Genomic DNA, 14,924 nt, shown 5'->3' with positions numbered 1-14,924 from the left:
AGAGATAGAACTTGGAACTACATTATTGTGTCAAGTTTCAAAGAGCTAGCACAAACCGTGTTTGATTTAGAGTTCCATCTACAGGTATCCATATAGGAGAAAACAGAGTGAAACCTAAAAATTAAAAATGTTACTGCCAATGATCGTTTTAACCTAGAAGAACGAAATTTGGTGAGCCAAGTGGGATTGGGGTACTGATAATTACCTGAAAGTGTCATCAAGATTCGGTGAAAAAATGTGTGCTGAGATTTCAGGAAACTCGTAGTTTTTTGGAAGCTTGGCAACCCCTTTCCATGAAAGTGATTTGCGCCAGTCTCTGCTTAGGGCTACATCAATGGGAAACAAACCATAGAGATAGAACTTGGAACTACTTTATTGTGTCAAGTTTCAAAGAGCTAGCACAAACCGTGTTTGATTTAGAGTTCCAACTACATGAATCCATAAAGGAGAAAACAGAGTGAAACCTAAAAATTTAAACTGTTACTGCCAACGATTGGTTTAACCTAGAAGAACAAAATTTGTTTAGCCAAGTGGGATTGGGGTACTGATCATTACCTGAAAGTGTCATCAAGATTGGGTGAAAAAATGTGTGCTGAGATTTCACGAAACTCGTAGTTTTTTGGAAGCTTGGCAACCCCTTTCCATGAAAGTGATTTGGGCCTGTCTCTGCTTAGTGCTACATCAATAGGAAACAAAAAATAGAGATAGAACTTGGAACTACTTTATTGTGTCAAGTTTCAAAGAGCTAGCAAAATCCGTGTTTGATTTAGAGGTCCAACTGCATGTATCCATATAGGAGAAAACAGAGTGAAACCTAAAAATTAAAACTGTTACTGCCAAAGATCACTTTAACCTAGAAGAACGAAATTTTGATGAGAAAAGTTGGATTGGGGTACTGATCATTACCTGAAAGTGTCATCAAGATTCGGTGAAAAAATGTGTGCTGAGATTTCAGGAAACTCGTAGTTTTTTGGAAGCTTGGCAACCCCTTTCCATGAAAGTGATTTGCACCAGTCTCTGCTTAGGGCTACATCAATAGGAAACAAACCATAGAGATAGAACTTAGAACTACTTGACTGTGTCAAGTTTCAAAAAGCTAGCACAAACCGTGTTTGATTTAGAGTTTCAACTACATGAATCCATAAAGAAGAAAACAGAGTGAAACCTAAAAATTTAAACTGTTACTGCCAACGATCAGTTTAACCTAGAAGAACGAAATTTGGTGAGAAAAGTGGGATTGGGGTACTGATCATTACCTGAAAGTGTCATCAAGATTGGGTGAAAAAATGTGTCCTCAGATTTCACGAAACTCATAGTTTTTTGGAAGCTTGGCACCCCTTTCCATGAATGTGATTTGCGCCAGTCTCTGCTTAGGGCTACATCAATAGGAAACAAACCATAGAGATGGAACTTGGAACAACTTGACTGTGTCAAGTTTCAAAGAGCTAGCACAAACCGTGTTTGATTTAGAGTTCCAACTACATGTATCCATATAGGAGAAAACAGAGTGAAACCTAAAAATTAAAACTGTTACTGCCAACGATCAGTTTAATCTATAAGAATGAAATTTGGAGAGTCAAGTGGGATTAGGGTACTGATCTTTACCAGAAAGTGTCATCAAGATTCGGTGAAAAAATGTGTGCTGAGATTTCAGGAAACTCATAGTTTTTTGGAAGCTTGGCAACCCCTTTCCATGAAAGTGATTTGCGCCAGTCTCTGCTTAGTGCTACATCAATAGGAAACAAAAAATAGAGATAGAACTTGGAACTACTTTATTGTGTCAAGTTTCAAAGAGCTAGCACAAACCGTGTTTGATTTAGAGTTCCAACTGCATGTATCCATATAGGAGAAAACAGAGTGAAACCTAAAAATTAAAACTGTTACTGCCAACGAAAGGTTTAATCTAGAAGAACGAAATTTGGTGAGCCAAGTGGGATTGGTTTACTGATTATTACCTGAAAGTGCCATCAAGATTGGGTGAAAAAATGTGTGCTGAGATTTCAGGAAACTCGTAGTTTTTTGGAAGCTTGGCAACACCTTTCCATGAAAGTTATTTGCGCGAGACTCTGCTTAGGGCTACATCAATAGGATACAAACCATAGAGATAGAACTTGGAACTACATGACTGTGTCAAGTTTCAAAGAGCTAGCACATACCGTGTTTGAATTATAGTTCCAACTACATGTATCCATATAGGAAAAAACAGAGTGAAACCTAAAAATTAAAACTGTTACTGCCAACGATTGTTTTAACCTAGAAGAACGAAATTTGGTGAGCCAAGTGGGATTGGGGTACTGATCATTACCTAAAAGTGTCATCAAGATTGGGTGAAAAAATGTGTGCTCAGATTTCAGGAAACTCGTAGTTTTTTGGAAGCTTGGCAACCCCTTTACATGAAAGTGATTTGCGCCAGTCTCTGCTTAGGGCTACATCAATAGGAAACAAACCATAGATATAGAACTTGGAACTACTTTATTGTGTCAAGTTTCAGAGAGCTAGCAAAATCCGTGTTTGATTTAGAGTTCCAACTACATGTATCCATATAGGAGAAAACAGAGTGAAACCTAAAAATTAAAACTGTTACTGCCAAAGATCACTTTAACCTAGAAGAACGAAATTTTGATGAGAAAAGTTGGATTGGGGTACTGATCATTACCTGAAAGTGTCATCAAGATTGGGTGAAAAAATGTGTGCTGAGATTTCAGGAAACTCGTAGTTTTTTGGAAGCTTGGCAACCCCTTTCCATGAAAGTGATTTGCGCCAGGCTCTGCTTAGGGCTACATCAATAGGAAACAAACCATAGAGATAGAACTTGGAACAACTTGACTGTGTCAAGTTTCAAAGAGCTAGCACAAACCGTGTTTGATTTAGACTTCCAACTACATGTATCCATATAGGAGAAAACAGAGTGAAACCTAAAAATTAAAACTGTTACTGCCAACGAACAGTTTAATCTATAAGAACGAAATTTGGAGAGCCAAGTGGGATTAGGGTACTGATCATTACCAGAAAGTGTCATCAAGATTCGGTGAAAAAATGTGTGCTGAGATTTCACGAAACTCGTAGTTTTTTGGAAGCTTGGCAACCCCTTTCCATGAAAGTGATTTGCGCCAGTCTCTGCTTAGTGCTACATGAATAGGAAACAAAAAATAGAGATAGAACTTGGAACTACTTTATTGTGTCAAGTTTCAAAGAGCTAGCAAAATCCGTGTTTGATTTAGAGTTCCAACCACATGTATCCATATAGGAGAAAACAGAGTGAAAACTAAAAATTAAAACTGTTACTGCCAAAGATCACTTTAACCTAGAAGAACGAAATTTTGATGAGAAAAGTTGGATTGGGGTACTGATCATCACCTGAAAGTGTCATCAATATTGGGTGAAAAAATGTGTGCTGAGATTTCAGGAAACTCGTAGTTTTTTGGAAGCTTGGCAACCCCTTTCCATGAAAGTGATTTGCACCAGTCTCTGCTTAGGGCTACATCAGTAGGAAACAAACCATAGAGATAGAACTTGGAACTACTTTATTGTGTCAAGTTTCAAAGAGCTAGCACAAACCGTGTATGATTTAGAGTTCCAACTGCATGTATCCATATAGGAGAAAACAGAGTGAAACCTAAAAATTAAAACTGTTACTGCCAACGAATGGTTTAATCTAAAAGAACGAAATTTGGTGAGCCAAGTGGGATTGGTTTACTGATCATTACCTGAAAGTGCCATCAAGATTGGGTGAAAAAATGTGTGCAGAAATTTCAGGAAACTCGTAGTTTTTTGGAAGCTTGGCAACCCCTTTCCATGAAAGTGATTTGCGCAAGTCTCTGCTTAGGGCTACATCAATAGGAAACAAACCATAGAGATAGAACTTGGAACTACATGACTGTGTGAAGTTTCAAAGAGCTAGCACATACCGTGTTTGATTTGGAGTTCCAAATACATGTATCCATATAGGAAAAAACAGAGTGAAACCTAAAATTAAAACTGTTACTGCCAACAATTGTTTTAACCTAGAAGAACGAAATTTGGTGAGCCAAGTGGGATTGGGGTACTTATCATTACCTAAAAGTGTCATCAAGATTGGGTGAAAAAATGTGTGCTGAGATTTCAGGAAACTCGTAGTTTTTTGGAAGCTTGGCAACCCCTTTAATGAAAGTGATTTGCGCCAGTCTCTGCTTAGGGCTACATCAATAGGAAACAAACCATAGATATAGAACTTGGAACTACTTTATTGTGTCAAGTTTCAAAGAGCTAGCAAAATCCGTGTTTGATTTAGAGTTCCAACTACATGTATCCATATAGGAGAAAACAGAGTGAAACCTAAAAATTAAAACTGTTACTGCCAAAGATCACTTTAACCTAGAAGAACGAAATTTTGATGAGAAAAGTTGGATTGGGGTACTGATCATTACCTGAAAGTGTCATCAAGATTGGGTGAAAAAATGTGTGCTGAGATTTCACGAAACTCGTAGTTTTTTGGAAGCTTGGCAACCCCTTTCCATGAAAGTGATTTGCGCCAGGCTCTGCTTAGGGCTACATCAATAGGAAACAAACCATAGAGATAGAACTTGGAACAACTTGACTGTGTCAAGTTTCAAAGAGCTAGCACAAACCGTGTTTGATTTAGACTTCCAACTACATGTATCCATATAGGAGAAAACAGAGTGAAACCTAAAAATTAAAACTGTTACTGCCAACGAACAGTTTAATCTATAAGTACGAAATTTGGAGAGCCAAGTGGGATTAGGGTACTGATCATTACCAGAAAGTGTCATCAAGATTCGGTGAAAAAATGTGTGCTGAGATTTCACGAAACTCGTAGTTTTTTGGAAGCTTGGCAACCCCTTTCCATGAAAGTGATTTGCGCCAGTCTCTGCTTAGTGCTACATTAATAGGAAACAAAAAATAGAGATAGAACTTGGAACTACTTTATTGTGTCAAGTTTCAAAGAGCTAGCAAAATCCGTGTTTGATTTAGAGTTCCAACCACATGTATCCATATAGGAGAAAACAGAGTGAAAACTAAAAATTAAAACTGTTACTGCCAAAGATCACTTTAACCTAGAAGAACGAAATTTTGATGAGAAAAGTTGGATTGGGGTACTGATCATTACCTGAAAGTGTCATCAAGATTGGGTGAAAAAATGTGTGCTGAGATTTCAGGAAACTCGTAGTTTTTTGGAAGCTTGGCAACCCCTTTCCATGAAAGGGATTTGCACCAGTCTCTGCTTAGGGCTACATCAACAGGATACAAACCATAGAGATAGAACTTGGAACTACTTTATTGTGTCAAGATACAAAGAGCTGGCACAAACCATGTTTGATTTAGAGTTCCAACTACATGTATCCATATAGGAGAAAACAGAGTGAAACCTAAAAATTAAAAATGTTACTGCCAACGAACGGTTTAAACTAGAAGAACGAAATTTGGTGAGCCAAGTGGGATTGGGGTACTGATCATTACCTGAAAGTTTCATCAAGATTGGGTGAAAAAATGTGTGCTGAGATTTCAGGAAACTCGTAGTTTTTTGGAAGCTTGGCAACCCCTTTCCATGAAAGTGATTTGCACCAGTCTCTGCTTAGGGCTACATCAATAGGAAACAAACTATAGAGATGGAACTTGGAACTACTTTATTGTGTCAAGTTTCAAAGAGCTAGCACAAACCGTGTTTGATTTAGAGTTCCAACTACATGTATCCACATAGGAGAAAACAGAGTGAAACCTAAAAATTAAAACTGTTACTGCCAACGAACGGTTTAACCTAGAAGAACGAAATTTGGTGAGCCAAGTGAGATTGGGGTACTGATCATTACTTGAAAGTGTCATCAAGATTGGGTGAAAAATGAGTGCTGAGATTTCACGAAACTCGTAGTTTTTTGGAAGCTTGGCCACCCCTTTCCATAAAATTGATTTGGGCCAGTCTCTGCTTAGGGCTACATCAATAGGAAACAAACCAAAGAGATAGAACTTGGAACTACTTGATTGTGTCAAGTTTCAAGAGCTAGCACAAACCGTGTTTGATTTAGAGTTCCAACTACATGAATCCATATAGGAGAAAACAGAGTGAAACCTAAAATTTAAAACTGTTACTGCCAACGAACTGTTTAACCTAGAAGAACGAAATTTGGTGAGCCAAGTGGGATTGGGGTACTTATCATTACCTGAATGTTCATCAAGATTGGGTGAAAAAATATGTGCTGAGATTTCAGGAAACTCATAGTTTTTTGGAAGTTTGGCAACCCCTTTTCCATGAAAGTGATTTGCGCCAGTCTCTGCTTATGGCTGCATCAATCGGAAACAAACCATAGAGATAGAACTTGGAACTACTTGATTGTGTCAAGTTTCAAAGAGCTAGCACAAACCGTCTTTGATTTAGAGTTCCAACTACATGTATACATATAGGAGAAAACAGAGTGAAACCTAAAAATTCAAACTGTTACTGCCAAAAAACGGTTTAACCTAGGAAAACGAAATTGGGTGAGCCAAGAGGGATTGGGGTACTGATCATTACCTGAAAGTGTCATCAAGATTGCATGAAAAAATGTGTGCTGAGATTTCAGGAAACTCGTAGTTTTTTTGAAGCTTCGCAACCCCTTTTCATGAAAGTGATTTGCACCAGTCTCTGCTAAGGGCTAAATCAATAGTACACAAACCATAGAGATAGAACTTGGAACTACTTGATTATGTCAAGTTTCAAAGATCTAGCACAAACCGTGTTTGATTTAGAGATCCAAATACATGTATCCATATAGGAGAAAACAGAGTGAAACCTAAAAATTTAAACTGTTACTGCCAACGAACGGTTTAACCTAGAAGAACGAAATTTGGGGAGCCAAGTGGGATTGGGGTACTGATCATTACCTTAAAGGTTAATCAAGATTGGGTGAAAAAATATGTGCTGAGATTTCAGGAAACTCGTAGTTTTTTGGAAGCATGGCAAGCCCTTTCCATGAAAGTGTTTTGCGCCAGTCTCTGCTTAGGGCTACATCAATAGGAAGCAAACCATAGAGATAGATCTTGTAACTACTTGATTGTGTCAAGTTGCAAAGAGCTAGCAAACCGTGTTTAATTTAGAGTTCCAACTTCATGTATCCATATAGGAGAAAACAGAGTGAAACCTAAAAATTTAAACTGTTACTTCCAATGAACGGTTTAACCTAGAAGAACAAAATTTGGTGAGTCAAGTGGGATTGGGGTACTGATTATTACCTGAAAGTGTCAGGAAGATTGGGTGAAAAAATGTGTGCTGAATTTTCAGGAAACTCGTAATTTTTTGGAAGCTTGGCAAACCCTTTCCATGAAAGTGATATGCGCCGGTCTCTGCTTAGGACTACATCAATAGGAAACAAAGCATAAAGATAGATCTTGGAACTACTTGATTGTGTCAAGTTTCAAAGAGCTAGCACAAACCGTGTTTGATTTAGAGTTCCAACTACATGTATCCATATAGGAGAAAAGAGAGGGAAAGCTAAAAATTAAAACTGTTACTGCCAACGAACGGTTTAACCTAGAAGAACGAAATTTGGTGAGCCAAGTGTGATTGGGGTACGGATAATTACCTGAAAGTGTCATCAAGATTTGGTGAAAAAATGTGTGCTGAGATTTCAGGAAACTCGTAGTTTTTTGGAAGCTTGGCAACCCCTTTCCATTAACGTGATTTGTGCCAGTCTCTGCTTAGGGCTACATCAATAGGAAACAAACCATAGAGATAGAACTTAAAACTACTTGGTTGTGTGAAGTTTCAAAGAGCTAGCAAAAACCGTCTTTGATTTAGAGTTCCAACTACATGTATCCATATAGGAGAAAACAGAGTGAAACCTAAAAATTAAAACTGTTACTGCCAACGAACGGTTTAACCTAGAAGAACGAAATTTGGTGAGCCAAGTGGGATTGGGGTACTGATCATTACCTGAAAGTGTCATCAAGATTGGGTGATAAAATGTGTGCTGATATTTCAGGAAACTCGTAGTTTTTTGGAAGCTTGGCAACCCCTTTCCATGAAAGTGATTTGCGCCAGTCTCTGCTTAGGGCTACATCAATAGGAAACAAACCATAGAGATAGAACTTGGAACTAGTGGGTTTTGTCAAGTTTCAAAGAGCTAGCACAAACCGTGTTTGATTTAGAGTTCCAAGTACATGTATCCATATAGGAGAAAACAGAGTGAAACCTAAAAATTAAAACTGTTACTGCCAACGATCTGTTGAACCTAGAAGAACGAAATTTGGTGAGCCACGTGGGATTGGGGTACTTATCATTACCTGAAAGTGTCATCAAGATTGGTTGAAAAAATGTGTGCTAAGATTTCAGAAAACTCGTAGTTTTTTGGAAGCTTGGCAACCCCGTTCCATGAAAGTGATTTGCGCCAGTCTCTGCTTAGGGCTACATCAATAGGAAACAAACAACAGAGATAGAACTGGTAACTACTTGATTGTGTCAAGTTGCAAAGAGCTAGCACAAACCGTGTTTGATTTAGAGTTCCAACTACAGGTATCCATATAGGAGAAAACAGAGTGAAACCTAAAAATTTAAACTGCTACTTCCAACGAATGGTTTAACCTAGAAGAACGAAATTTGGTGAGCTAAGTGGGATTGGGGTACTGATCATTACCTGAAAGTGTCATCAAGATTGGGTGAAAAAATGTGTGCTGTGATTTCAGGAAACTCGTAGTTTTTTGGAAGCTTGGCAACCCCTCTCCATGAAAGTGATTTGCGCCAGTCTCTGCTTAGGGCTACATCAATAGGAAACAAACCATAGAGATAGAACTTGGAATTACTTGATTGTGTCAAGTTTCAATGAGCTAGCACAAACCGTGTTTGATTTAAAGTTCCAAACATGTATCCATATAGGAGAAAACAGAGTGAAACCTAAAAATTACAACTGTTACTGCCAACGAACGGTTGAACCTAGAAGAACGAAAATTGGTGAGCCATGTGGGATTGGGGTACTGATCATTATCTGAAAGGGTCATCACGATTGGGTGAAAAAACGTGTGCTGAGATTTCAGGAACCTCGTAGTTTTTTGGAAGCTTGGCAACCCCTTTCCATGAAAGTGATTTGCCCCAGTCTCTGCTTAGGGCTACATCAATAGGAAACAAACCATCGAGATAGAACTTGGAACTACTTGTTTGTGTCAAGTTTCAAAGAGGTAGGCAAACCGTTTTTGATTTAGAGTTCCAAATACATGTATCCATATAGGAGAAACATAGTGAAACCTCAAAATTAAAACTGTTACTGCCAAAGACCGGTTTAACCTAGAAGAACGAAATTTGGTTAGCCAAGTGGGATTGGGGTACTGATCATTACCTGAAAGTGTCATCAAGATTGGGTGAAAAAATGTGTGCTGAGATTTCACGAAAATCGTAGTTTTTTGGAAGCTTGGCAACCCCTTTCCATGAAAGTGATTTGCGCCAGTCTCTGCTTAGGGCTACATCAATAGGAAACAAACCATAGAGATAGAACTTGGAACTACTTGATTGTGTCAAGTTTCAAAGAGGTAGGCAAACCATGTTTGATTTATAGTTCCAAATACATATATGCATATAGGAGAAACAGAGTGAAACCTAAAAATTAAAACTGTTACTGCCAAAGATCGGTTTAACCTAGAAGAACGAAATTTGGTGAGCCAAGTGGGATTGGGGTACTGATCATTACCTGAAAGTGTCATCAAGATTGGGTGAAAAAATGTGTGCTGAGATTTCAGGAAACTCGTAGTTTTTTGGAAGCTTGGCAACCATTTTCCTTGAAAGTGATTTGCGCCAGTCTATGCTTAGGGCTACATCAATAGGAAGCAATCCATAGAGATAGAACTTGGATCAACTTGATTGTGTCAAGTTTCAAAGAGCTTGAACAAACCGTGTTTAATTCAGAGTTCCAACTTCATGTATCCATATAGGAGAAAACAGAGTGAAACCTAAAAATTAAAACTGTTACTGCCAACGAACGGCTGAAACTTGAAGAACGAAATTTGGTGAGCCAAGTGGGATTGGGGTACTAAAAATTACCTGAAAGTGTCATCAAGATTGGATGAAAAAATGTGTGCTGAGATTTCAGGAACCTCGTAGTTTTTTGGAAGCTTGGCAACCCCTTTCCATGAAAGTGATTTGCGCCAGTCTCTGCTTAGGGCTACATTAATAGGAAACAAACCTTAGGGATAGAACTTGGAACTACTTGATTGTGTCAAGTTTCAAAGAGGTAGGCAAACCGTGTTTGATTTAGAGTTCCAAATATATGTATCCATATAGGAGAAACAGAGTGAAACCTAAAAATTAAAACTGTTACTGCCAAAGATCGGTTTAACCTAGAAGAACGAAATTTTGATGAGAAAAGTTGGATTGGGGTACTGATCATTACCTGAAAGTGTCATCAAGATTGGGTGAAAAAATGTGTGCTGAGATTTCAGGAAACTCGTAGTTTTTTGGAAGCTTGGCAACCCCTTTTTATGAAAGTGATTTGCACCAGTCTCTGCTTAGTTCTAAATCAATAGGAAACAAACCCTAGAGATAAAACTTGGAACTACTTTATTGTGTCAAGTTTCAAAGAGCTAGCACAAACAGTGTATGATTTAGAGTTCCAACTGCATGTATCCATATAGGAGAAAACAGAGTGAAACCTAAAAATTAAAACTGTTACTGCCAACGAACAGTTTAATCTATAAGAACGAAATTTGGAGAGCCAAGTGGGATTAGGTTACTGATCATTACCAGAAAGTGTCATCAAGATTCGGTGAAAAAATGTGTGCTGAGATTTCAGGAAACTCATAGTTTTTTGGAAACTTGGCAAACCCTTTCCATGAAAGTGATTTGCGCCAGTCTCTGCTTAGGGCTACATCAATAGGAAACAAACCATAGAGATAGAACTTGGAACTACTTTATTGTGTCAAGTTACAAAGAGCTAGCACAAACCGTGTTTGATTTAGAGTTCCAACTACATATATCCATATAGGAGAAAACAGAGTGAAACCTAAAAATTAAAACTGTTACTGCCAACGATCGGTTTAACCTAGAAGAACGAAATTTGGTGAGCCAAGTGGGATTGGGGTACTGATCATTACCTGAAAGTTTCATCAAGATTGGGTGAAAAAATGTGTGCTGAGATTTCAGGAAACTCGTAGTTTTTTGGAAGCTTGGCAACCCCTTTCCATGAAAGTGATTTGCACCAGTCTCTGCTTAGGGCTACATCAATAGGAAACAAACCATAGAGATAGAACTTGGAACTACTTTATTGTGTCAAGTTTCAAAGAGCTAGCACAAACCGTGTATGATTTAGAGTTCCAACTGCATGTATCCATATAGGAGAAAACAGAGTGAAACCTAAAAATTAAAACTGTTACTGCCAACGAATGGTTTAATCTAAAAGAACGAAATTTGGTGAGCCAAGTGGGATTGGTTTACTGATCATTACCTGAAAGTGCCATCAAGATTGGGTGAAAAAATGTGTGCTGAAATTTCAGGAAACTCGTAGTTTTTTGGAAGCTTGGCAACCCCATTCAATGAAAGTGATTTGCGCAAGTCTCTGCTTAGGGCTACATCAATAGGAAACAAACCATAGAGATAGAACTTGGAACTACATGACTCTGTCAAGTTTCAAAGAGCTAGCACATACCGTGTTTGATTTGGAGTTCCAACTACATGTATCCATATAGGAAAAAACAGAGTGAAACCTAAAATTAAAACTGTTACTGCCAACGATTGTTTTAACCTAGAAGAACGAAATTTGGTGAGCCAAGTGGGATTGGGGTACTGATCATTACCTAGAAGTGTCATCAAGATTGGGTGAAAAAATGTGTGCTGAGATTTCAGGAAACTCGTAGTTTTTTGGAAGCTTGGCAACCCCTTTACATGAAAGTGATTTGCGCCAGTCTCTGCTTAGGGTACATCAATAGGAAACAAACCATAGATATAGAACTTGGAACTACTTTATTGTGTCAAGTTTCAAAGAGCTAGAAAAATCCGTGTTTGATTTAGAGTTCCAACTACCTGTATCCATATAGGAGAAAACAGAGTGAAACCTAAAAATTAAAACTGTTACTGCCAAAGATCACTTTAACCTAGAAGAACGAAATTTTGATGAGAAAAGTTGGATTGGGGTACTGATCATTACCTGAAAGTGTCATCAAGATTGGGTGAAAAAATGTGTGCTGAGATTTCAGGAAACTCGTAGTTTTTTGGAAGCTTGGCAACCCCGTTCCATGAAAGTGATTTGCACCAGTCTCTGCTTAGGGCTACATCAATAGGAAACAAACCCTAGAGATAAAACTTGGAACTACTTTATTGTGTCAAGTTTCAAAGAGCTAGCACAAACCGTGTATGATTTAGAGTTCCAACTGCATGTATCCATATAGGAGAAAACAGAGTGAAACCTAAAAATTAAAACTGTTACTGCCAACGAACAGTTTAATCTATAAGAACGAAATTTGGAGAGCCAAGTGGGATTAGGGTACTGATCATTACCAGAAAGTGTATCAAGATTCGGTGAAAAAATGTGTGCTGAGATTTCAGGAAACTCATAGTTTTTTGGAAGCTTGGCAACCCCTTTCCATGAAAGTGATTTGCGCCAGTCTCTGCTTAGGGCTACATCAATAGGAAACAAACCATAGAGATAGAACTTGGATCTACTTTATTGTGTCAAGTTACAAAGAGCTAGCACAAACCGTGTGTGATTTAGAGTTCCAACTGCATGTATCCAAATAGGAGAAAACCGAGTGAAACCTAAAAATTAAAACTGACACTGCCAACGAAAGGTTTAATCTAGAAGAACGAAATTTGGTGAGCCAAGTGTGATTGGTTTACTGATTATTACCTGAAAGTGCCATCAAGATTGGGTGAAAAAATGTGTGCTGAGATTTCAGGAAACTCGTAGTTTTTTGGAAGCTTGGCAACCCCTTTCCATGAAAGTTATTTGCGTGAGACTCTGCTTAGGGATACATCAATAGGATACAAACCATAGAGATAGAACTTGGAACTACATGACTGTGTCAAGTTTCAAAGAGCTAGCACATACCGTGTTTGATGTAGAGTTCCAACTACATGTATCCATATAGGAAAAAACAGAGTGAAACCTAAAAATTAAAACTGTTACTGCCAACGATTGTTTTAACCTAGAAGAACGAAATTTGGTGAGCCAAGTGGAATTGGGGTACTGATCATTACCTGAAAGTTTCATGAAGATTGGGTGAAAAAATGTATGCTGAGATTTCAGGAAACTCGTAGTTTTTTGGAAGCTTGGCAACCCCTTTCCATGAAAGTGATTTGCGCCAGTCTCTGCTTAGGGCTACATCAATAGGAAACAAACCATAGAGATAGAACTTGGAACAACTTGACTGTGTCAAGTTTCAAAGAGCTAGCACAAACCGTGTTTGCTTTAGAGTTCCAACTACATGTATCCATATAGGAGAAAACAGAGTGAAACCTAAAAATTAAAACTGTTACTGCCAACGAACAGTTTAATCTATAAGAATGAAATTTGGAGAGCCAAGTGGGATTAGGTTACTGATCATTACCAGAAAGTGTCATCAAGATTCGGTGAAAAAATGTGTGCTGAGATTTCAGGAAACTCATAGTTTTTTGGAAACTTGGCAACCCCATTCCATGAAAGTGATTTGCGCCAGTCTCTGCTTAGGGCTACATCAATAGGAAACAAACCATAGAGATAGAACTTGGATCTACTTTATTGTGTCAAGTTACAAAGAGCTAGCACAAACCGTGTTTGATTTAGAGTTCCAACTACATATATCCATATAGGAGAAAACAGAGTGAAACCTAAAAATTAAAACTGTTACTGCCAACGATCGGTTTAACCTAGAAGAACGAAATTTGGTGAGCCAAGTGGGATTGGGGTACTGATCATTACCTGAAAGTTTCATCAAGATTGGGTGAAAAAATGTGTGCTGAGATTTCAGGAAACTCGTAGTTTTTTGGAAGCTTGGCAACCCCTTTCCATGAAAGTGATTTGCACCAGTCTCTGCTTAGGGCTACATCAATAGGAAACAAACCATAGAGATAGAACTTGGAACTACTTTATTGTGTCAAGTTTCAAAGAGCTAGCACAAACCGTGTATGATTTAGAGTTCCAACTGCATGTATCCATATAGGAGAAAACAGAGTGAAACCTAAAAATTAAAACTGTTACTGCCAACGAATGGTTTAATCTAAAAGAACGAAATTTGGTGAGCCAAGTGGGATTGGTTTACTGATCATTACCTGAAAGTGCCATCAAGATTGGGTGAAAAAATGTGTGCTGAAATTTCAGGAAACTCGTAGTTTTTTGGAAGCTTGGCAACCCCATTCAATGAAAGTGATTTGCGCAAGTCTCTGCTTAGGGCTACATCAATAGGAAACAAACAATAGAGATAGAACTTGGAACTACATGACTCTGTCAAGTTTCAAAGAGCTAGCACATACCATGTTTGATTTGGAGTTCCAACTACATGTATCCATATAGGAAAAAAAAGAGTGAAACCTAAAATTAAAACTGTTACTGCCAACGATTGTTTTAACCTAGAAGAACGAAATTTGGTGAGCCAAGTGGGATTGGGGTACTGATCATTACCTAGAAGTGTCATCAAGATTGGGTGAAAAAATGTGTGCTGAGATTTCAGGAAACTCGTAGTTTTTTGGAAGCTTGGCAACCCCTTTACATGAAAGTGATTTGCGCCAGTCTCTGCTTAGGGTACATCAATAGGAAACAAACCATAGATATAGAACTTGGAACTACTTTATTGTGTCAAGTTTCAAAGAGCTAGAAAAATCCGTGTTTGATTTAGAGTTCCAACTACCTGTATCCATATAGGAGAAAACAGAGTGAAACCTCAAAATTAAAACTGTTACTGCCAAAGATCACTTTAACCTAGAAGAACGAAATTTTGATGAGAAAAGTTGGATTGGGGTACTGATCATTACCTGAAAGTGTCATCAAGATTGGGTGAAAAAA

Source organism: Spermophilus citellus, assembly GCF_964194105.1.
Source record: "Spermophilus citellus genome assembly, chromosome: 7".
NCBI lineage: Eukaryota > Metazoa > Chordata > Mammalia > Rodentia > Sciuridae > Spermophilus > Spermophilus citellus.
This window is presented reverse-complemented; position numbering follows the sequence as displayed.